This window comes from Lissotriton vulgaris, unplaced genomic scaffold (genome assembly GCF_964263255.1).
Source record: "Lissotriton vulgaris unplaced genomic scaffold, aLisVul1.2 SCAFFOLD_1677, whole genome shotgun sequence".
Classification (NCBI taxonomy): Eukaryota; Metazoa; Chordata; class Amphibia; order Caudata; family Salamandridae; genus Lissotriton; species Lissotriton vulgaris.
In genome coordinates this window covers 60,103-85,573 of record NW_028244593.1, presented here as the reverse complement: position 1 = coordinate 85,573, position 25,471 = coordinate 60,103, and positions in this window count along the sequence as shown.

Below are 25,471 nucleotides of genomic sequence, written 5' to 3'. Positions count from 1 at the left end.
CTTTTTGTGAATTTGGTGTATATCTGTGCAGTAGTTTAGAATTATTTAAAGGTTTTCCAGATATACAACTGGGGACTCCAAGGGTTCGCATCTCTGACACGTTACGCGAAGCCACGCCACAAGAGCAGAGCTGTCATTGACTGGAGGCAAGCTTTAAAAAATGTTGCGGCCACCATTTCATGAAGCGAGCTGGTCACAGAGGATTATTTAAAGGTAAAAAAAACATAGAAGGGGATAGAAATACCTTGACCCCATGGGTGTATTGTAGGGGTGTTATGAAGATCCATTTTTGTTTTAGAATAGTGAGATTATTAATTTCTTTGTACGTCAGTTGGATTGTGAATCCAGCGTGGCTCTCAGCGCAGCCCTGTGTAATATAACGTGGGGTGCACACCCCACCAAAACAGCAGCCATTTCATGCAGCGGTGCAGAGTTCTGGGGAATATTTGTGAGTGGTAAAAGGTTTATAAGGGGTAGGGGTGCACTGACTCCAGTATTGTATTTTAAAGGTTTGCAAGGCATCCATTAAGAGTTTTGAAATATAGTAAATTCTTTTTTTCCCCACACGCGTGAAGTCTCAACCCTATTCTGACGCTCAGCGTGGTACCCCCGTGTAACGTTATGGCGGGCTCGTGTATCTCTTTGAAATAAATACAAAATTAAATTTCAACACTCAGTCATACATTAATACATGCTCTTATACAGTCACACATCCTCTCACAGACCCACTTGTAGATGCATACACCCACTGAGAGACCCACTTAGAGACTCGCACACCTACTTAAAGGAGCACTGCAACAGGCCCTCACCCACTCAGAGACTCATTCACTTTGTCATGCACTCACCGACAGACCCACTCAGTAACTCATGCATTCACTCAAGAACCACTCTGAGACTCAAGCACCCAGTCACTGGCCCAGTCAGAGACTCATGCACCAACTCATAGTCTCACTCAGAGACTCACACACATGCACAGATCCACTCACACACCCATGCACCCACTCACTCACAGACCCACTTAGAGACTTATATACATACTCACAGGCCCAAAGACTTATGCACCCACTCACTCAGACAATTGCGCACCGAGTTACTCACCCACTCAGATGTATGCACCCATTCAGAGACTCATTGAGATTCTCCCACATACACTTGCAGACTCATGCAGGGACCCAATCACACACCCACTCAGATACTAATACACTCACAGACCCACTCAGAGATGCACAGTACCACCGAGAGACTCATGCACCCACTTACATACTACTCAGATCCTCATACACCCACTTGTAGATCCAATCAGAGACTCATGCATCCACTGCCAGATCCAGTGAAACACTCATACACCCACTCACAGAACTACTCACAGACGCACTCAGTCACGCACCTTGTCTAAAATGACAAATGTATAGAAATTCAGTTTGAAAACTATTGTTCATCACAGATATTACAAACTGTCTAAAATAACAAATGTTACTTACATTAGGATATCAAAAATACATACATTATCTTACAAAACACGAATATTAAAAGAATATTATATTAAAAACCAAAAAATAATAAAACATTTAAAAGTCACTTCAAAAACATAGTTATAGGGTTGTTATATTTAGCAAATACAATTGCATGAATCGTAGAAACTCCCTAAAAAATACCAAAAGGTTACAGGGATGATACACTTAGGAATTCGATTTAAAAAAAATCTCAGAAGTTCACTGAAAAAAACAAAGGTTAGAAGGATTTTATAGATAGGCACAAATTTCACTCATACAAAACCAGTACAATTCGTCAGTTATAGTTACCTGAGCTAACTATAACTTTTGCTCTGCAATGTACTGCTTATGACCTCACATACTACTTCACTCATGTCATGTCAGTGCCATAGTAGTGACTTTGAACATTGTCCCCTCTGCTTTCAGGTCTTCACGACATCAGATCCACCCTTGGATCCACCCGCACTCTTCACATCGAGCCGCCTGCAGCATCTTCAGCTCCAAGCACCATCGACCAGCGTGACGAAACCCGACACTACTTCGACCCTATGCACCCGCGTCCTGTGGGTGAGGTAACTCAGCAACGCCGATGTTCCCACACTGGTACACACCTCTAGGGCCTGTGTCTTAAGTTTCAGCTTTCTAGGTCACTCGGAAGGTTCCTAACTAACTAACTTTACAACTTTTACGCACCATAGACATTGCATTGGTGAGTGCGTGCACTTTAAACACTGCACCCGAGTCCCGCGGGCCTTTCCTGACTTAGTCACTGCGAGTCCCGATCAGCTCCAGTGATTCCCAAGGCCCTAGGCCTGTTTTCTTTCCAATTGGTATCTCTTATACCACTTTCTTAGTATATGGTTTAGGTGGCCCCTAGGGCTCATCCATATTGTGCAACTTTTGTGTATTTTAAACTGTGTCTTGTTTAACGCTTGTGCTTCTGTGCTCATAAAGAGTTCAGGGGATATTTGTAGTTAATAAATATATATATATTTTCAATATATATCTGTGTGGTGTCCTTTCATTTGGTATTCAAGGGGGTTGTGTATGGTAATACAGCTGGCTTCACATGCCTTTCAGAGTTTAGCCTAAGACTGCTTTGTCCACGTTACCACTAGGATAACTGGTCTATAAGGTTGACTTACAACCGATCATCATAAGGGTTGCTTGGCATGATACAAGGTGATCACTAGAACTAGTGAGCATCATATATCAGGCCAACTTCTCACACTACCTATAACCTCCATGTAACCTGTATCCCTGGCACAAGACACATACCCAGAATACTGAGAAGATTTCCGCTTTTGGAAATGACAGGGTCATGTTTAGTGCAATAAAAGGTGACAGGGAGCACGTCTTAAGGATGGAGTCTGAATATATCATCATGCTTAATAGCAGGCATCCAGGGGTCTTAACCAAGACGTGGAACCGCATGTACACATCGGCTGAGCTATTGGACTGTGTATATCCTTTTATTTGATATTAGTATCAGATAACCAACAAGGTCTATGTTATAATCTCCACAATGTGATCTGTGGATGCGTCTACATTTTATCTTCTCTATGTTCTTAAATCTGCACAATTTATGCTCAATGGGATTGTTGTACATAGCTTGTGTGGTTTCATTTACATACTTGCTTAAACTTTGGATTGTGCCAATACCAAGGATTTTTAGGATTTCCTTTTTCCTTTTTGTGGTTGAGCACTTTTTCTATGACTGGGGGTAGTAGTTTGCACTATATTGTGTTCTATGTTCTATTCTAGGTACTGTTAGTAGGTAGGGACCATAGTCGGTGGAGTGATCTCTGGTGGCTAACCACCCTAGGTAAACCCCCTTCCTCAAAACAGGCAGTTAAAAATTTAGGGGTTTGGATGAACTCTTCCTTAACCTATCGAGTCCAAACAAAAAAAATGGCAGGGACCTGTTTTGGACTCCTACGGGGGCTCAGACCCTTGCTGGGCTTTTGATGCATCCACGCGGCAGGTCATCATTCAGGCGACGGTTTTGTCGAGACTTGATTATGCCTGTTCCCTCTATCTAGGGTCCAGTAAGGCGGAGCTCTTGGTGTTGCAAAGGGCACAGAATGCAGCTGCAAGTCCACTCCTAGGTCTGCATAAATGTTGCTCTGTGTCAACCGCCATCTGCAGTCTTCACTGGTTACCTGTGGCCAGGCGCATTGAATTCAAAACCTTAAGTATTGCTTACAAGATTTTGAAACTGGCCACTCCTCCCATCCTGGCCGATCTCCTGTTGCCATACGCCCCTACTTGGTCTCTACGCTCAGAGTATCAGAAAACATTAGCGCATCTTGAACAGCTGCACCGACAAGATACCACTACCACTATTCTCTCTAAAAAGAAGTATAAATCTAAGGGACAAATTAGTCCACACCAGACCGCAAGGCCCGAGACAACCACGCGACACAACATTACAAATATTATTTGTATTTTTAAAATATAATTTGAGGAGTAGTTAAAAGAAGATGTGTGCAGCGCAAACTTTCACATTAACACCACCAATACCGTTCCTAGCAGAACCTGGTGAACCGAAGATTAGATGGCAGGAATGGAAGGTGTATTTTAAGAACTACATGTTTACCATAAAGAATGATGATGTGACACCAGAAATAAAAAAAGGAATTTTACTACATTCTTTAGGACCAGAAGGAGTTAGACAGTATGAACAAATGCAAAAGAAAGAAAGAAGAGAAGATGAAACAAATGAGTATGAAAACCCATTGGATGATTTGGAAAGATATTACGCACCAACAGTATGTGTAGCTATCGACAGATACAAGTTCTTCAGGAGGAAACAAGAACAGAATGAGAAAAAAGACGATTATTTAAGTGCACTAAAGAAAATGGCGGAGAAGTGTAGATTTGGGCAAATTGAAGAAGAACTGATATGAGATCAGGTCATTATGCTTACTAACAACAGAAGAATGCAGGAAAGATTATGGAATATGGGAGATGGAACATTGAATAAAGTACTGGCTGTAGTAAGGAAAGCAGAAGTGTCTGTCAGGTGTGCGAAGGAAGCTTTGGATGATGACGGAAAAAGTAAAGAAGAAGTATGCGTTGTAAGGAAGACAATAAGGGCAAGTAGTGTTGGTGCAGAGAAAAAAGACAAGAGTAATGAAAAGAGGATGGAGAAGAGGAATTTCCAGCCAATTAGAAGTGACTACAGGAGAGGAAGCCAGACTAATTTGGCATGTTACAGATGTGGAAGCTACACACATCTAGCTGACAGTAAGGCCTGTAGGGCAAGAGATCAGAAGTGCACGGTTTGCGGTTTAATTGGACATTACGCAAGAGTTTGTTACAGGAAAGGAAGAACTACAAGGATAAAATATGTGACGGAAGAAGGAAGAGAGAGGATTGGAAGAGAAAAAGAAGAAGATTCAGAGGAAGATGATGATGTGTTTATTATAAGAGACTTTATTTTGGATGTTAAGTGTAAGGGAAGGAGTAAACCAAAATGTGAGATTGATGTTTCAAGTGTAAAGGTGATATTGGTAGCCGATTCGGGATCACCATATACTATTGTGACTTTAGACATGTGGAAGGAGAAATTTGAGAACCAGATTGGAGTTGAGTTAATGGAATGTGATATTGTTAGGGGCCACTGAGCGCTGTGGAGGCACAGACAGTCGCGTTCGGTGTTTCTGAACTACATTTCCCAGAAGCAGAGAGTCTCGCGTAACGTGACCTTGGCGCTTGACGTCACGTGTGCGGAACTGCACAAATGCGGTGAGTGTCGACAGGACGCTGTCGATAATTCCGGATTTGGAGGTTTGAAGCGTTTGACTAAATATCTGCAGAGTACTGGTAAGAGTGTCATAGGACACATTCTATATTTCTCGGTACGGAGAGAACTTTAAGCCTGGGAGACTCCTACTGTGAATTCCTACGTGACGAGTATTGTGGCCAGTGTCGGGTGTTCGGCAGGACTGCCGTCATCGTTCTGGTGTTTGTTTACATTGCCAAGAGTTCGGCGGCAATACAGACTTTTCCGAAACAGTAGTTTGGAAATACGTACCTACAGAAAGACATTTCCTACGGGTGGTTCCTCATTGTATTACAGGGAGTTAACCTGTTGTTTGCTCTTTTCCCTACGTTGGCGAGCTTTCAAGGAGAGGCATCATTTGGAGCTCATGCGAGGAGGAAAGTGGTTTCCTGTTGTAAGGATATAAGCGCTGTGTATTGAACGAAACTGTGTTCCCAAAATTGCAGTAGCGCTTTTATACAAAAGTGGTATTTTGTTATCCAAGAGTGATAACTTATCTATTCAGAATTGAACCGATGTAATATGAACATTAATACTCCTTTTGGTTACTGAGTGAGGAAACTCAGGGATAGGATTATCCAGTGACATAACAAGCTGCAAATAGGATTATGTCAAAGAAAATGCTTATGCTTCATAGTGTTTAATGCCATATATGTTTTATGCTTTATTTCAGGTGTAGTGTATGGATAAGGAGATGCTTCTCGTTTAGTCAGGTACAGGAAGGTTATATTTCAGCGTTACTTGAGGTGTGTTCTAGAGTGAGACAAAGACTGATAATGTTCTCATATGTTTCAGATGTTCTGACGGTTGAGAAGCATTATATACACTGCTCCTGAATTTGGTCTATGTTATTTTGTTTTAACAGGTTAGTGGGTATAACAACATTGTTATATTAGAAAGAAACATAGAGAAGGAAAGGATTATTAATTCTTCTTTATTTGTTCTTGTGTCTTGGTACAGGTCTCCCTCCCTGCAGTCCCCTTCTTTTCCTTCCCTGATACAAACAGATTTTCCCTCGCTTTACCATCCTTTAGTCTGCGTAATATATATATTGCAGATTTGGGGCGGTGGAGAGATGGTTACCCAATAAGCATTGAGTCAACCCTGAGGATTGGATTTGGAGCAGAACAGAATTACCGGCCCACGAATAACTAAATCCTCCTGGTTGAATCGTGCTTGGGGGGTAATGGCCACCATGAACGATATCCTGGCGGCATTGGCTTTAGTTCAGGTAGAATTGACAGCCTCACGCACAGAGACAGCTGCATTGCAGGCAAAGGTGGATAGAATGCAACGTAATCCCTTTGATTTTGGTAGTTCAGCACAAGCATCCGCTAATACAATGGTGGTAGAAATACCTTCCCAGATACCTTTAGCACCACCAGAGAAGTTCACGGGGGAGGCACATAAGGTACAGGTTTTTCTCTCACAAGTCATGTTGCATTTTAATTGCAAACCCAAAGTTTTTTCCACCAACCAAGCCAGAGTCTCGTTTTTGATCTCTTATCTCGTAGGGGATGCAGCTCAATGGGCAGTTCCGTTGATACGGAATGAAGATAACATGCTACATGATTGGGAGTTGTTCAAAGAAGAATTCGAGAAAACCTTTGATCGCAGAGCAGACACCTTTGCGGCTGATCGTGAACTACTTGTGGTGAAACAAGGTAGTAGAGACTTATTGTGCCATGTGAATCACTTTCGGAGACTAGTGACGGAAACGCGATGGCCGGAGGAGAATCAATCAGCGTTTTTTTTTCAGGGTCTTTGTGACGAACTGAAAGATGTAATTGCTCAGGTAGACCCACAACCTCGGACTAGTACAGCCCTGATTGAACTTGCTATGAGGTTAGACCATAGATTGAGAGAAAGAAAAGGAGATCATTTCAGAAGAGATAGATATATGAATCGTTTTGACAAGCCTAAAGTTTCAGAGTCCGGTCCTTCCCATCCAGAAGCAATGGAGATTGGCACAGTAAGAGCAGCATTAACAGGGGATGAACGTGAACACCGAAGAAAGAACAGATTGTGCCTGTACTGTGGGAAAAAAGGCCACTATCTCCGTGAGTGTCCCATAAAACCTAAGAATGGACGTCCATACTTCGGTAATAACAAAGAAACAAAACCGGCTGCGGGAAACTAAAGAGCTTGCGACCCAAGGAAGGGGAGTCATCAAGCTTCTATTGTATCCCTTCCCTACAGGAAGAAACAGGAATCAAAAGAGAACATTTCTTCATCGCGGTCATGTTGAAGATAAAGCAGGAATCTTGTATGGTCCAAGCCATGGTTGACTCAGGAGCTACTGGGTGTTTCATGGATTCAGTAGAAGCCAATCGGCTGGGTATTACATTGGTGAACAAAGCAAGACCGGAAAATGTGTTGGCCGTGGATGGTACGCAATTGGAGGCTGGACCCATTCGGCAAATGACAGAACCATGTGAAATGGAATGCCTTCCGGGACACCAAGAAATGATGTCGTTCAATATCATCTCCGCGCCAGCTTATGGACTGATTTTGGGATTATCATGGTTAACCCTTCACAATCCGGATATCGATTAGGAAAAGAGAATACTGCTTTTGAACTCTGATCATTGTAAATTGAAATGTTGGAAAGAGACAAAACAACCAGAGGAAAAGGAACTACATATTGCTACTGCGGCAGAAAAAGAAGTACAACTTCCTTCCTGTTACAAACAGTTTTGGGATGTGTTTTGTGAACGTAAAGCGGAAACCCTACCTCCACATCGACCATATGATTGTCGAATCGATTTGCAAACCGGATCAGTGGTACCCTGTGGGAGGATCTATGCTTTGACCGAACCAGAAAATATACATTTAAGACAATATCTGGATAAGTATTTGGAGCTGGGTTTTATTCGCCCCTCTGTATCACCAGCTGCTTCAACCCTTTTTTTATTCCTAAGGCCAATGGGGAGTTGAGAACGTGTATTGACTTTCGAGCGTTGAATACCATCACTATCGCAATCAATACCCTCTACCATTAATATTGGTGTTATTGGAACAGGTGAAAGGAGCAGTGATATTCAGGAAATTGGATTTGAGGGGGGCATATCACCTGGTCAGGATGCGCCAGGGTGATGAATGGAAAACAGCATTCAAGACGCGGTATGGCCTGTTTGAATACCTTGTGATGCCCTTTGGGCTTTGCAACGCGCCAGCCGCCTTCCAATTTTTCTTGAATGACGTCTTGCGTGAATTTTTGGATGAATTCATAGTCGTGTATATCGACGATATTCTGGTGTATTCAACTCAAGAAGATCAACACGTCCACCATGTGAGTCTTATTTTACAAGCATTACGGAAACATCAGTTGTATTGTAAAATCAGTAAATGCGAGTTTCACGAGTCATCGGTGGAATTTCTTGGAGTGATCTTAACTCCTTACGGTCAAGAAATGGCAGAGCGAAAGGTGAAGGCTATTATGGAATGGCCAATCCCTAAAACAGTAAAAGACATCCAATGTTTTATGGGTTTTGCCAACTTTTATCGGAGGTTTATATCTCAGTTCTCCGATAAAGCCGCCCCGTTGACTTTTTTGACAAAAAAAAGATCCCTTTTATATGGACCAGTGAGACTCAGGAAGCATTTGAGGTGTTAAAAGAGGCTTTTACATCTGCACCCATATTGGTACATGCCAATCCTACTCTTCCATTTATAGTGGAAGCAGATGCCTCTGACGTAGCAATGGGAGCGGTTCTGTCACAACGGAATGTAGAAACGAGTCAAATGCACTCAGTTGCCTTCATGTCGAAGAAGTTCAATAAGGCCGAACAAAACTACACAATCACGGAGAAGGAACTTCTTGCCATTAAAGAAGGCTTTGGTGAATGGAGACACTGGTTGTTGGGGGCTAGACATGTCATCACTGTCTACACGGACCATCGTAACTTACAGTATTTAAAAACAGTCCGTCTCCTAACTCCCAGATTGTTGCGTTGGATGACGTTTTTTGAGGAATACCACTTCATTGTAACATTCCGCCCAGGAAGTCTGAATAGTCTAGGCAGGATACTTCATTGTGTTCTGATATACCGGCCGAGAAGGCGATCTTTGAAACACACCAAGTCATAGGGGTGGTACATTCGGATTTGTTTTTGGCTGAGACAAAGAAGGGATTGCAGTGTTTTCGTTGGAAGGATTGGTTGAGACATCATCGCGAATGGATCCAGAAAGATGGAGTGATGATGAAAGGGTCCCAATTAATATTAATCGTCAAAAGAAGGGAGGGTGATCAATTGATCAATCGGGCACTATTTACCACTCAGAGGAGTGGAAGGTCCAGTGTCAGCCTGTGCCCGCGACAAGCATAGGGAAACAAAGTGGGTTGCTGAACTGTTCCTTAGGAAAAGGGAATTAAGTGTATCTGGCGTGACCGGAGGTGTAGATAAGACACCTTTGGGCATCCATTTTGTTGGATGTATTTGCCTCACACACCCATATGGGTGTCATGCTTCATCATAGGCGTTGCTCCTCGTCGGGGAGGCGGTGCAATCCCTGACGGGCTCACCTCTGAGAGGGGCTCTTTGGCGGAGATCTTTTGAATCCAACTGCCTTATGGTGGGTCCACCGACTATCTTCTGACAGTCGAGGCCTCAATGAGGACATTCCGTGGCACTCTCTTTAGACCAGCCTTTCTAACTCACTGCTATGGTCTACCCACCCCCTGTCTTATGTATTCCACACTGGAATTTAATATAAGGAACTGAGACCTGTACTCCATGATTGCCACTTTTCCCGATTTGCTCCCTCCATACAATACAAATAATGTATATCCAACTCGCAAACACTAAATTGCGTTGTTACTTGTTTCTGACATTTTTTGGTTTCTGTTTTTAATTGCACAGCAGATCACCCCCTAAGATCAATACAAATACATCTTAGCTGTCTACATCTAACTAAGCCTCACGCTAACGCTCAACAACCCATTCCGTAATGGCCGCCATCTTAACCAGGCGAACCACCTGACCCGGTGCAGGGGGCGGGGACGGGCGCAGCTCCCTGACGCTCACATCTAGAAATAGTGAGCGCCGCCGAGCTCCACTATCTATCCGAGCTCGGCAGTGATGGGTAGGTGAATCCGCGAGGACACGGGAAGTATGAGGTAAGATGCACCCCTTTGGCACACTGCGCGCGGTCCCAGCAACTCCTCTCAGCCATAATTGATCCCGGTCCTTCATAGGGCTTTGACTACTTTAATTTTAGCCTCTCTCTGACATTATACACGTCTCCTTCTAGCCATACCTGAAGGTTCAACCCCGATGTACCAACCCGCCGAACGTTTATGTGGCATTTAATCCCTGACCATTAGGTGAGTCAGGCGGGTGTCCGTAATGTCAATATACACATTGAGTGAGCACTTTGAACATCATCTAGCCACACAACAAGAAGTATATGGTGTCTCCTGTGAGACTGCTGCTGTTTTTACACCGTTGTTTTTAATATGAAGCACCCTTTTCACTTACATAGTGTGTGTGTGACAGTGACACTGCACGCTGCTACAACACAGTCACATTGTTCTGATGCTAGTTGAAATTCACTATCACTAGCATGACACACTGTGTGTATTTCTTGGCCCTGACCATGTATCCTTTCCAGGTGGATACTAAATGCTATTAACCCTGTATTCTTATTCCCCATTTAGGCATAGGATAAAGCCACAGAGGTAAACAACATCCACACTACTGCTATTATACACATGACACTAGCATGTTGTTGATTGAATGTAGTTTTTATCCTTTATAGGTCCTGATGAATTGCGGGCAATTGCTAGACGCGAGAAACATGTCGACCAATTCCTTCTCTAATCTCATCTAGGGCCACTATACCTAATTGATTGGCACCTAACGAGTTAGATTCACGTTTTTAATTGCAGTGGGGGACCCCCAGAATAAAGTAGTTTCCGGTACCCCCCACTACATTTTAAATCACTTCCGTAGGCTACTAGCTATCCCACCCACACACCCGCACTTCACCATAATGCAGTTGGATTCAAAAGATCTCCGCCAAAGAGCCCCTCTCAGAGGTGAGCCCGTCGGGGATTGCACCGCCTCCCCGACAAGGAGCAACGCCTATGAAGAAGCATGACACCCATATGGGTGTGTGAGGCAAATACATCCAACAAAATGGATGCCCAAAGGTGTCTTATCTACACCTCCGGTCACGCCAGATACACTTAATTCCCTTTTCCTAAGGAACAGTTCAGCATCCCAATTAATATTGCCTACCTTGAAGTTAAGACGCATAGTGTTTCAGTGGTGCCATTCTGATCCTAGTGCTGGGCATCAAGGCGTCGAGAAGACTTGTGAAAAAATTCTACGAAGTTTCTGGTGGCCGTCGGTAAGAAAGGATGTGCCTGAGTGGATACAGGCTTGCGTTGTGTGTGCTCAAAACAAACCTCTCTCAGGGAAACCATCAGGATTGTTGCAACCACTGCCTACTCCAGCTATACCATGGGAAAGTGTCTCGGTGGATTTTATTGTGGGTCTACCTGCGGATAGGGGCCATACAGTCATCTTGGTAATTATTCATTATCTGACCAAGATGGGCCATTTCGTTGCATGTAAGTCACTGCCTACAGCTGGACAGTTAGCAGATCTGTTAATGGTACATGTGGTAAGATTACATAGACTACCGCAGAGGATCGTCTCAGATCGCGGATCCAAATTCACCGCGAAATTTTGGAAGGCTTGGTGTGCTGCTTTGCATATATCGTCAGATCTATCTACTAGTTTCCATCCGCCAACTGATGGACAAACCGAGCGTTTGAACAGAACATTGAAACAGTATCTGCGGAGCTATGTTGATTCTAATACTGACATGTGGGTCGGCTGGCTTTGGTTGGCGGAAATTGCATACAATAATGCCCTGCACTGTTCCACAAATCATACACCATTCTTCAGCACATATGGGTTTCACCCCCGTTTTATACCTTTCAGCACTCCTGGTAGGGGTGACCATATTCCTGAGGTTCGGGACAGAATAGGGAATATTCAAAGAGTGATTGCCGACACCAGGAAACAGTGGGTGCATGCTAAATTTCTGTACAAGAGGCATGCTGATTAACATTGTAAATTGGAACTTGTTTACAAGAAAGGTGATATGGTATGGTTGTCCACACGAAACATAAGATTCAGACGGTACAGTGTATTTACTCCTCGTTACATTGGGCCCTTTGCTGTAATCAAACATGTGAACTCAGTGGCTGTGAAGTTGGCTTTGCCATCACATTTGAAGTTTTATCCTGTGTTTCATGTTTCCTTGCTGAAACCTGCTATTGGTGGTACCAGGGTACCTGCTCCTTCTGTGTGGGTGGATCAGGGTGAGGAATACGATGTGGCAAGAGTTCTGGACTCCAAAATCAGCCGTTCTAAATTGTGGTATCTTATTGCAAGGAAGGGGTATGGAGCGGAAGAGAACTCTTGGGAACCTGCTGAAGGTGTTCATGCTCCTAGACTGATTGCTGCTTTTTACCGCTTGCATCCTGACAAACCATGCGCCTGTCTGTGTCCTCCGGGAGGGGGATGTACTGTTAGGGGCCACTGAGCACTGTGGAGGCACAGACAGTCGCGTTCGGTGTTTCTGAACTACATTTCCCAGAAGCAGAGAGTCTCGCGTAACGTGACCTTGGCGCTTGACGTCACGTGCGCGGAACTGCACAAATGCAGTGAGTGTCGACAGGACGCTGCCGATAATTCCGGATTTGGAGGTTTGAAGCGTTTGACTAAGTACTGAGTACTGGTAAGAGTTTCATAGGACACGTTCTATATTTCTCGGTACGGAGAGAACTTTAAGCCTGGGAGACTCCTACTGTGAATTCCTACGTGACGAGTATTGTGGCCAGTGTCGGGTGTTCGGCAGGACTGCCGTCATCGTTCTGGTGTTTGTTTACATTGCCAAGAGTTCGGAGGCAATACAGACTTTTCCGAAACAGTAGTTTGGAAATACGTACCTACAGAAAGACATTTCCTACAGGTGGTTCCTCATTGTATTACAGGGAGTTAACCTGTTGTTTGCTCCCTACGTTGGCGAGCTTCCAAGGAGAGGCATCATTTGGAGCTCATGCGAGGGGCAAAGTGGTTTCCTGTTGTAAGGATATAAGCGCTGTGTATTGAACGAAATTGTGTTCCCAAAATTGCAGTAGCGCTTTTATACAAAAGTGGTATTTTGTTATCCAAGAGTGATAACTTATCTATTCAGAATTGAACCGATGTAATATGAACCTTAATACTCCTTTTGGTTACTGAGTGAGGAAACTCAGGGATAGGATTATCCAGTGACATAACAAGCTGCAAATAGGATTATGTCAAAGAAAATGCTTATGCTTCATAGTGTTTAATGCCATATATGTTTTATGCTTTATTTCAGGTGTAGTGTATGGATAAGGAGATGCTTCTCGTTTAGTCAGGTACAGGAAGGTTATATTTCAGCGTTACTTGAGGTGTGTTCTAGAGTGAGACAAAGACTGATAATGTTCTCATATGTTTCAGATGTTCTGACGGTTGAGACGCATTATATACACTGCTCCTGAATTTGGTCTATGTTATTTTGTTTTAACAGGTTAGTGGGTATAACAACATTGTTATATTAGAAAGAAACATAGAGAAGGAAAGGATTATTAATTCTTCTTTATTTGTTCTTGTGTCTTGGTACAGGTCTACCTCCCTGCAGTCCCCTTCCTTTCCTTCCCTGATACAAACAGATTTTCTCTCGCTTTACCATCCTTTAGTCTGCGTAATATATATATTGCAGATTTGGGGCGGTGGAGAGATGGTTACCCAATAAGCATCGAGTCAACCCTGAGGATTGGATTTGGAGCAGAAAAGATATTAATCCAAGAAGTTACACTGGGCAAAGGTGGGGTGTAGAGATGTGAGGTTTGAATTCAAAGGAAGAGTAGCAAAGGGCAGAATGTATGTTGCTGAATATGGACCGAGTGTTTTAGGATGAAAAGATCAGGCAAGTTTAGATATAATACTGAATCCAAACGCAAGAGAGCAAGTTATGGTTATTGGTGAGAGTGATGATTTAAAAGAATGAAATTAAAGAGGAGTACGCTGACGTATTTTCAGGGAAAATTGGTGTACTCAAAGGATTCAAACATGAAATTAAGCTGAAAGACAATGCAGTTCCTGGGAATTATAAAGTGAGGAATGTTCCATTTGCAGTGAGGAGTGAATTGGAGAAAGAGTTGAACAGATTGGAAACTTCAGGTATAATTTAGAGGATTGAGTCATCGGTGTGGATGTCTCTGATTGTTGTGGCAAGGAAATCGAATGGAAAGATCAGGTTGTGTGTTGATTTAAGGGGAATGAACAAGGAAATTCAAGTGGATAAATACCCCTTACCAAAGATTAATGAGTTGTTGGCAAGAACGAAAGGTATGAGATGGTTTTCAACGGTTGATTTGTCATCAGCATACCATCAGGTCGAACTACATAAAGAAAGCAGAAAAATAACATCATTTATCACACCATTTGGATGTTTTCAGTATGTTAGGATGCCATTAGCCTCTGCGGCAGCCGTATTTCAAAGGATTATGAGTGAGGTTTTGAGGGGAATTCCAGGTGTATTATATTTTTAGGATGATATATTGATCATGGGGGAGAACAGGAAGTCACATGACAAAAGAGTGAGGGAGGTGTTCAATGTTTTGAGAATGAGAGGACTAACAGCAGAGTATGAAAAATGCAAGTTTGCGAAACAAAAAGTAGCCTATTTAGGACATAATATTGGTGTTGATGGTATATCACCAAAGGAAGAATTGTCGGAGGCAGTGAGGAAAGCACCGGAACCAGGAAATAAGGATGAACTTCGTTCATTTTTAGGTTTGACGGAGTATTACTCCAAATTTGTGAGACATTTTTCAGAGAAATCTTATAAATTGAGACAATTGTTTAAGCAAAAGAGTAAATTTATTTGGAGTGACAAATGTAAGGAGAGTTTTGAGATTTTTAAAAAAGAAGTATGCAATGCCACACCTAATGAAGGGTTCGATCCGAACTTGAGGAGTGTATTGACAGTGGATGCCAGCGGAAAAGGTTTGGGCGCAGTGTTGACACAGAATGAGGAAAGTGGAAAGGAAGTGGTCATTGGATTTGCGTCAAGGAGTTTAACACCAGCGGAAGAACTCTATCAGTGATAGAAAGAGAGACTTTAGGTTGTGTGTGGGGCATGGAACATTTTAGAGCGTATTTATGGGGGAGTGAGTTTGATGTGAAAACTGATCATAAGCCTTTGGTGAATTTATTGACTACTAGTGGTATGATAAGAGCTTCGGCAAGAATAGCAAGATTCTCAATGATATTACAGGATTATAACTACAGGATCAAATATGTTCCGGGTGTGCAAAATAAAATTGCAGACTGTTTAGGTAGGATGCCTTTACCGATTAGGGAGACGACAAAAAATGAGTGGGATGATTATCAAATTGCTGTTGTGGAGGAACAAACTGTTGAATCTATTGATAAGAAGGAATAAAGGATAAATTGATGGAAAAAATCAAGGACAGAGTGTTAAATGGTTGGGATGAAAAGAAACCGGATGTAGCAGAAGAGAGGAGTTTTTGGCAGATTCAGGATTTGCGCTAAGGGGAGGAAAAATGATACCACCAAAGAGTTTGAGGAAAAAGTAGTAGATCTGTGTCATGAAGGGCATTTTGGTATTGTGAGGACAAAGAAGAGAGTTAAAGGTTCATATTGGTGGCCAGGTGTAGACATAGAAGTGGAGAAAGTTGTGAGGGAGTGTGAAGAATGTGCTGATTCAGACAAAAGTTTAACGACAATGAGACCACAATTGTCACCTGTACAGTGCCCAGAAATGGTTTGAGATTTGATTTCTATTGATTTTGTTCGTCCGATACAGAATAAGAGTGGTGAAAGTAGGTTCATTATAGTCTTAATAGACTATTTTAGCAAGTGGGTTGATTTGGAAGTTGTAGGAAAAGTTGATGCAGAAACTGTTGTAATCTTTCTCAATGGAGTATTTTTGAGGGAAGGTTTGTCTAAAAGAGTGATTAGTGACAATGGAACACATTTTACAGCTGTGAAAGTTGAGGAATTTTTTAAAAGGAATGGAATAACATACGGTTTGACATCTGTTTACCATCCGGTCGGAAATGGTGCGGTAGAGCGATTTAATCATGTTATAAAGGGAACAATTCAGATTGCGTGTGAGAATAAGAAGAACTGGGAAGTAGAACTTAAGAAAATGTTGTGGGGTTATAGTCTCACACCTTCTCTCACGGGTTTGAGTCCATTTGTGATGATGAGAGGTAGAGAGCCTTTTACTAAAGATAATATTGGATGGATGGAGAGTACAAAATACATTCAATGGTCACCAAAGAATGTCAAAGAAAACATCATTAAGGCACAACAAGTGTACAAAAGGAATTTTGATAAAAAGCATGTCACAAGGATGGATGAACTTGTTGTGGGCGATTGGGTAAAAACTAAGAAGTGGGGAAAAGTAGCAAAAGGAGAAAGTGTATTTTCAAAACCTTGAAGAGTAGTGGAGTGTCTGTAGAATTCGGCCAGCCCTAGTGATGGTTGAGTTTGGCATTTGAGCCGTATAGCGAATTGTAGAAATATTAAAAAAACACAGGAGTAGGATGTTGGTGGAGCTGGAGCTGCGGCTGGAGCTGCGGAAATGTATGATAAATGGCTGTGGGAGGATGAAGTAGAGGAAGAAATAGAAACAGAAGAGAAGAGAGGTCCAGGAAGTGGACAGAGAGATGATTTATCCCCAAAAAGGAATTGGCTAAGGCATATCACGACAGTAAATTAATGGATCTTCTTAACCACCAAAAAGTTGGTTCATTGACTGATTCGTTCATATGCTTTAAGGACACTTACAACTTCGAACCAACTCTGGATAAATTGCACCCTCCGCTCAGGAAACTATATTTGCAGTGGAGACATGGGTCTCTCCCCATTCGAACATTCACTAGCAAATGGAGGGAACAACCAACCAGTATCTGCCCAGCATGTAGAACGTCTGATGAATCTGAACTCCACATACTCTTTTTCTGTCCGGTTTACCGAGAGGCTCGCAAGAAATGGATAGTTTCACTATGCAGAAATCTGGGTTTTGTGGAGTGTTTGGTTGCTCATAGAGTACTGAAATCCAATCTGTCTGATCATATTGTGTTTGCAGTGGCCAAATATCTGAGTGCAATCTGGTGTCTGAGAAGGAAATGCATTAGGGCTGGCAACTGACCCTAATGCACCAAGGACTTGACAGTGTAAGAAGGACTTTGTTTTTAAACGACTATGTTTGTCTTTATACTGTATAAATTTCTATTTTTAAACAAAGTTTTTAAATGAATGTTCTAAACATCTTTTATGGTCAAAATTTTACCGAAATAAAGATTTTCTGAATCTGAATCTGATTTGGGAAATAATGATTTGTGTGATTAACAAATTTGTGGAGGTTCAAAAAGACTGGGAAGATTTGGAAGAGTTATTAATACTCCTCACAAATTCAGAGATTACATGTTAGAGTAAAATATTTTCTCGTATCTTATGTTGTATGTAGTTTTTTATTTTAATTTAATTTTTTGAAAGGAGGAAGATGTGTTATGTTGGAGCATTCTATGTTTGGAATGCTACAACATCATTAGTAGAATAAAGAATGTACAGGGGATTCAGTGGGGACAGTTTGAAGGGTGTTAAAGCTATGTGAAGCTGTAATGATTATCTGGGAGCAGAGTTGCCAATTAAGAAGATTGATACTAAATTGAGAGGAACTCTTCATTACATAAACACATACAGATTCCAATCACAGCTATTAATATTGCTAGAAACAATGTTTTCTTTAAATAATTATTTTTTTCCCTGCACTTTTAGATTACAATTTTTTCCACAGAGCAGGGCCTCTTTGACTAACGCTGGTGCCATGAGAGGTGAGGTCTAGTCCTCATGTTCCACTGGTAAGCATTTTTTCACTTTTACCATTGCAATTTTACTAATTAAATGTGGGTTTAAAATTGAAGTCAAGAGATGTAGTTTTTTCCTCACTTATTTTTCAGATGTCGGCTACATCATGTACGCACGGAGGATTTGAGATTGGATCACATATGGTACAACATTGACAAACAGTATGTATACAAATTTATAAATTGCAGTGACAAAGCTTTTCAGCACTAAGGTCCTGAAGAAAGTTAGGGAGATTTGCCCCGTAAGCTGAAACATGTCGACCAGATGAGCAGTGATGAATTCAAACTGCTCATTATTCTTTTTCACTGTTTTTAGACAGGAATACATCTGTGAGATTTTAATTAAGAGGAACACTGTTACTCTAAGTCTCCGTTGTGCATCCTATTTTAAACACACTCTTTTTCTGTTATTTTGCCCTGCACCGTTTAGAAAAGAGAGTTTCTTCCTCTTACACTATTCTCCTGTAAGAACCCTACAAGAGGATACAACGTATTCAGTTTGCCCCCTTCCTGAATGGAGAAAATACAAAGAAGATTTGTTTGGCATCCCAGATGATGACACTGGGCAAGTAATGTGTAATAATGGGACACCAATGAAACTTTAGGTATTCTTTTTGTTCCTTTTCAAGTCACTCCATTGAAGGCTTTCTATCCTACATCTTGATCGTGTCTTTCATACCACCCCCTCCCCCTTTTTGTACTTCTGTTACTGAGCACTCAAGGCTTGTAGTGTCTTTTTGAATTATATCTAAAGACACTTTTTCTTTATAGACCACAGATTACTCTGTTACTGACATATGTAATGTGTTACACATATAAAATGCTATCAGTTCTGACCCGAGGCCACATCGCTTGGGATGTGTTTGGTTTTTGATAAAAATGCCACTTGGCAGTTGCAAAAATGAGTTAGATTGCAATCTCAGATGGTAGTTTTCTACATCATTCATAACAATATTTTAGGATAAAATGTATTATATATAGCATTTATTTGTGTTAATTTGACTGCCCTGTTTAATGCTTAAACACTTGGCAACTGCAAGAAAATGTTGTACGCTCCAATCGTGGATTGCTGTAATATTGCTTTTTTGAATGGATTTGTCTTCTGATTATATTGTGTAAATCAATTTCCCATGAGATTTTCATCCTGCAAAAATTGCATGGGCAAGTAACACCAGTGCGTTTATCAAGATGTCTATTTTATGTAAGCAAAAGAAACAATTGATGGACGGCATGCTGGACTATGCAAAAATTCACCCCCAGTCACAAGGATCTGGGTTAAATCCATCATTCTTGTGCTCACCACACCAGCCCAGTGTGGACCCAGCCATATGCAAATCAGTCTTGACCCTGTTCCTTGTTGGAACAGTCCAGCCCGAACTGCCAAGCCAGGTCCTCCCTAGACCAGAACCAAGCATCTTGGGACCGGTTACAGGGCATCACCCTTCATCAGCCAAGCTAGCTTAAATCCAGTAGTGTAGTGAGCACGAGACCCACTTCTGGGCTTACCCTTCCCACTGAGGGCAACATATGCAAAAGAAATAACTGATGGACGGAATGCTGGACAATACAAACATTCACCCTCAGTCACAAGGATCTGGGTTACATCCATAATTCTGTTGCTCACCACACCATCCCAGTTTGGATCCAGCCATATGCAAATCAGTCGACCCTGTTCCTTGTGGGAACAGTCCAGTCCGAACTGCCAAGCCAGGTCCTCCCTGGATGAGAAATAAGCATCTTGGGACCGATTTCAGGGCATCACCCATCTTCAGCCAGGCTAGCTTGAATCCAGTGGTGTAGTAGTGCTATTTTTGTAACACTGTTCGGGACAGGTTCCAAGTCTGTTTACTATATCTATGGTGATGTATTGTGTTTAAAAGAATGGGAGCACCTTTCATTGTTATGGCTTTAAGAAAGACTGTTTTGATCAAAACGCTTCAGCCTTTTGAATTAACTATTACAGCAACAATATCTCTGAGTGGGAGCTTTCCTCCTTGTGAGACCCCCGATGCAGAGCTGTATATATATATGTATGTATGTATATGCATATGTATATATATATATATATTCACTGAAAAAACCATAGGTTATAAACCATATATAGTTAGGGATTAGCATTTACAATCAGTGATGTCATCAGTGATGTCACTGACCATGTCATGAATGATGTAATATGTGACATCATCAGCAGTGGATTGCGGGTGCGCTATATATAGTTAGTGCAACTAACTATATATGCGAATTTCAATGGTTTTGTGAGAGTAAAATAAGGTTTTGTAAATGCTAATCCCTAACTATATATGGTCTATAACCTATGGTTTTTTCAGTGAATTTTTAAGGTTTTGTAAATGCTAATTCCTAACTATATATGGTCTATAACCTATGGTTTTTTCAGTGAATTTCAATGGTTTTTTAATAGTAAATATCAAAAGCTGTAAAAAGTATTTTTATTTTAATTAAAAAATATATTTGATATGTTTTTAATTAAAAAAATGTATGCATCTGCCAAACCCTGACCTCTTAATAGTGCACTGTGGTGGATATGATTTGGGCACTATGACTGGGGTTGGTCTTGAAATGCTTTTAAAGAACACCTTTCTTCAATTGATGACACTTTTTCCCCAAACTGCCTTGGTATATTCAAATATATGTCAAAGACAGAAATGTAAGTGGTTCAACCAATTTTTTTCCACAATTTGAAAAAGAACGGAAACATGTGAATAAATCTGTTTCTGCTTACATGTGAGACTATGGAATGGGTTTAATATACAACAATAACTTGCGTTACAACATTCAAGACATCTACAGAAGAGATGGTGTGCACTTCCCCGATGAAGGGAATAGAATATTCGTCCTTTATTTAAAAGTGTGCATTGGAACATACTTGTAGGTACCTAAATTAGCCACAGAACCCAATAGCTCTTTTCAGAGCTACCCTACCTCTGATTATTCAAAACATTTATCTTTTTCTTACTTTTTTTTTTCACCAAAGTACGCTCCCCAGTTCGCTTACCGGTGCGCGTACAGGGCGCTCCCCCTGCGAAATTTTTTTAAATTTTATTTTTTTATTTTTGCATGTATCAGCATCCTAATCCCCCCTCCGAAAATATAGAGGGTAACAAAGTGTCTACCATGCCCCCTTCTACCCATTCCGAACATTGTTTGTCCTCCATCTTGTGTCTCAATTCTACCGATACTCAAAATGGAGGACTCCCGTAACGCTGCCGGTTCGCGTACTGGAGAGCGCACCGGTAAGCGCTCGATAAAAAAAGGTGGGAAAGTAATTTACAGAAAAACCACTACAGACACTTTCATCAAATATAGAATAGCCCCTACTACATAGCAGTCTCTACCATTTCCCCAAATTTGATGGAATTCCATTGAGAAAATTATGCTGTAAGCCTGACTAAATATCCTGAGGTAAATTACCTAACAAAAACACTTATGAAGTGTAAGAATTGACAACCAATCAAAATGCTACTTTCAATATCTTCTATTATTTCATGACATTTGATTGGTTATGAACCTGAATATATATAAAGAAAGAGAGAGAAACACAGCCATTTTGACTACTACTTCCTGAAGTACATATCAAGTGCATTTCAACTGAGAATTTAAACTTCTTTGAAAGGTAAGATGTTATTTTAAAAACTGAAGTATGTTCTGTACTTTAAGTTAATTAGGAAAACATTTTCTGATAGTTATATACTATCCCTCTGTAATACTTATAGAATAAGATAGACTTCTCTGTTTTAGTTATGGATGGAGTTAGGCTTGTCTTGTATAATTAAGAATTGACTTAGGCTTTATCACATACATTTTTTTATATTTCTACTTCCAGTCTGATACCATACACTGCCCAAAGATAAAATCACTGTTTAAAAAACCAAACTACCTGTCTGTACTTAAACCCAACAGTGCCCTATCTGTACTGATATATTTTTTTAAATTCATTTTACAGCACAAAAATGGAAGGAGAGAAAAAAAAATTTACTTGGAAATTGTTGCAGAATGCAACCAAGATACAGAAAATGATTCAGAATTCTTTGATGAATCACGGGACTTTGAACTTCTGCAATGTGTTGAATCTGTGGATTTCCTAATTGAAAATGAGACAAATTCTGACAAAGAATTATTAGAAGTTCTTTTTAATTTTGAAAACAAATCAGAAAAATAAATTTATATATAATAATTCAAAAATTGTTTGAGACATTATTCATTTTTATATATATTTTTTAAACTAGTAGCAAATTGATTATAATGTAAAATTAGACTTTAAATATACTGTGCAACTTCAAGTTTGCTCATAGTTACTTCCTTTCTTCCACTATATCATCTCCAATGTGTATTTAACATCTCTTTATCCTCTCCTGCCTCCATGGTGTTTCTGCTTTCCTGACAGACTACGCTATGAATTCCATATACCACAATAAGTTCTGAAAATACATGCAAGATATCTTCAAAGGAAACAATGTATTTTTATTTTTAGACTCTGCATTGGTACCTACATGTTGGTACTTAAATAAAAAAAATAAAAAACAAAACAAAAAGAACAATCAATAAACATACAATATTTGAACATTCTTTCATCCTAGTTTCCCAATATTACGCTTCCCGGACCGCTTCCCGGTGCGCGTACCGAGCGCTCTCCCCGCAAAAAAAACGATATAAAAATTATTATTTTTTAACCCCGCGAGGCCCTTTTAAAGCCCCCTCATTAAACCTAGGGGGTCAGGGAGGATGTACTCTGCCCCCTTATGCTCATTTCCCCCTTTGTTTTTGCCACATCTTGTGTCTCGATCCTACCGAGACACAAGATGGCGGCCGCTCCGGATTGTTTAGAATGTTCACAGTCACCGAAGAGCCAATCCGCTTCTCCTAGCGAAGTTCCGTTACGCGTAAGGTACGCGAACCGGGGCGCTAACCGGGACGCTGTCACAGATATATCTGTTTTTTAAAACGTTAATTTCTCAAAATCCACTGGAGCACATATATTGAGACATAGCAAAGGCACGTTGGGCAAACCATATCTACAATTTTACCAAGTTTATATATATATATATATATATATATATATTTATATATTTATATATATATCCTACTGGCGGTCGCCAGTAGGTAGTTATAGTTAGGATTATTTTCAATACAAAATCTCAACATTCTAATGTGAATAACTTTGGCTTCGGTTGAGGAATCTGCCTGAAAATTTCCTCGAATTTGCCTCGCGGGATTTGTCAAGCGGGGGCCGAGATAAAAGGGGGTCCCAAAACGTGTTTTCCCCATGTTAATTTCCATAGGGCGGTCGACCTCACTTTTAGCCCGAACGGCTGAATGGATTTCCACCAAACTTGGCAAAATTGTAGGGACTGGTAGCCAGATGTGCCTTTGCTATGTCTCAAGATATGTGCTCCAGTGGATTTTGAGTAATTTAGGTTCAAAAAAATATATATATCTATAAGCGCTCCCTGGTACGCGTACCGCGGGGCGAACCAGCGCGCTACGCGAGTTCGCGCGCGGAAAGCTGATTGGCTGCCGGGTGTCTGTCAACATTCCAAACAGCACGGAGCGGCCGCCATCTTGTGTCTCGGTAGGATCGAGACACAAGAGGTGGCAAAAACAAAGGGGGAAATGACCATAAGGGGGCAGAGTAGACCCCCCCTGACCCCCTAGGTTTGATGTGGGGGCCATAAAAGAGCCCCGCGGGGCAAAAAAAGAAATATTTTTTTTTGATTTGCGCGGGGGGAGCGCCCGGTACGCACCCCGCGGAGCGTACTGGGGAGCGTTCCATGGGGAAAAAAGAATGATAGAGTTTTTAAAAAATGTAGCCTTTTTTTTTTATAATTTGGAGGTAGTTCTAAAAAGAACTGTTTTTTTTCTTCTTTTTGTTGTTTTATATTTTTTTATGTTTTTTGAACATTTTGTACTTTTTTTGGCTTTTATGAACTATTTTATATTTTTTTTGTTATTTTTATGGGGAGAAACAAAAAACAGGGAATTGAAAATGGCTCAACTGGAGCAAAAAATAATCAGGAAAAAATTAGGGTTTTTTGGGGCAATTGTGGTTGTCACCAGCAAGGAGGATGAGCTTTATGCTCTGCTCACCATAGGAGATGGTCTTTACACAAAAAATACATGTGATCCTGAATTCACCAAACCGTGGTTGTATGCAAGGGATCGTCTCCCTTGTCTCTGGTCCCGATGGAGTGGGTTGCTTTCTTTTGGAGGTGCTGGGTGAAAATTGGGGAGGGTTACTGGCCAGTTCTCTCACCTCTGCGGCAGCATAGTTGTTGGGATGCTTGCGCTGCATGTGCCTAATCATGGTGTAATTACCAAAAGAATATTTTTTGCTAGGGTTCCCCCTTGAAATTTCAATGCCACAGATTTGGCAAGTCACCTTTGGTGCATTGACTTTCTTCTTGCCCTCTGGGATAGAAAAAAACTCCCATACAATGTGCTGCCTTGGCCTGTATGGGGTATTGTCTTCTGGCAGCCACCCCCTCCCCTCCTCCTCCTCCTCCTCCTCCTCTTCTTCTTGACAACCAATGTGATGTTGTGGTGGTCCTCTTGGTGGTGGTGGTGGTGGTGGTGCAGATGCTCCAGCTGCTGCTGCTACTGTAGCCATTTTAAAGTACAAAATATTTCTCTTAGATCTCCAAACAGGTCTTCCTCAGTCAAAGGACAAAGTCAGAATAAGGAAAAAAGGTGGGGGCTTTCAACATTTGGAAAAAAAACTGTCCTGAACCAATGAAAGTGTTATTTTCAGGTCACATGACCCGGGCTTTCATTATTTGGAAACCAAAACTGTTCTGCACCAATAAAAAGTGTTATTTTCAGGTCACATGACCCAACGCATTTACTCGACGCGCCCCCGGGCGTGCCACGGGGCGCGTCGCGTAAGCGCGTCAGATGCTTACGTTGCGCAATCGTATTCGCTCGAGTACTTCCGGGTGCGCTTACGCCGTGTGTATCACGCGGACGCGGCTACGCGATACATCACAATGTTTTCGTTCGTGGCAATAGCGCTAACGGGACGCTCACCGGTGCGCGACCCGGGGCGCTCCGGAAAACTGCGCTTTCCAGTGCGCGCACCGGGAGCGCACCAGGGCAAAAATTAAAAAAAAAAAAAAGTATTATATAAATATAGAATATAGGATTCATTATAAAAAATATTACATTTCATAGGTTTGAGGCCCTATTTATAGTTAGGAATTAGCATTTAAAAAACCTATGAAATTCACTGAA